The sequence below is a fragment of the Abramis brama genome, assembly GCF_963993115.1.
Source record: "Abramis brama genome assembly, chromosome: 4".
NCBI lineage: Eukaryota > Metazoa > Chordata > Actinopteri > Cypriniformes > Leuciscidae > Abramis > Abramis brama.
In genome coordinates, this window is record NC_139966.1 from 1,549,325 (window position 1) to 1,549,910 (window position 586).

The window sequence follows — 586 nt, forward strand, 5'->3', positions numbered from 1 at the left end:
TCAGTGATGCAGAGGAGGCAGAGAGCAGTTTATATATCAGCAGAGGGGGAGGAGGATGCTCTGCGGTCACATGGTTTGGAAATTACAGTAAGTAAACTCCCTTTACTTCTTGTTAAACTCACACCCTTTCTCTGAATGTAACAACAAAATTATCAAGGAAGGTAACTTTTGGCACAATCCAGAAATTTGCATATAGCACCTTTCAACAACACCGTAAATTTTATTTGTATAGCACCTTTTATAACAAGTAAACCCAAAGTGCTTTACATTAAAACAGCATGAATAGAAAAGAATACAATAAACACAAGACAATAAACACATTTTTTTTTTTAAACTTTAATAATTACAAGCAATCAGAAGCATTGAAATGTATTGAAGATGTGAATTCAATTGTGGTTTCATCTCACAGTGTTTATTTCATTTTAATTCTGCTTCAGATGGAAATACAGTCAATGTTCCTTACATAATGTTGGATAGTTTAATAGAATAGTTCAGCATACTGGAATGGAAATTGAATGATTTGAAACAGGAACAATGCGCAAATAAACTTTAAACTTGTTAAACAAGAGAATATGTCTTGGGCCAG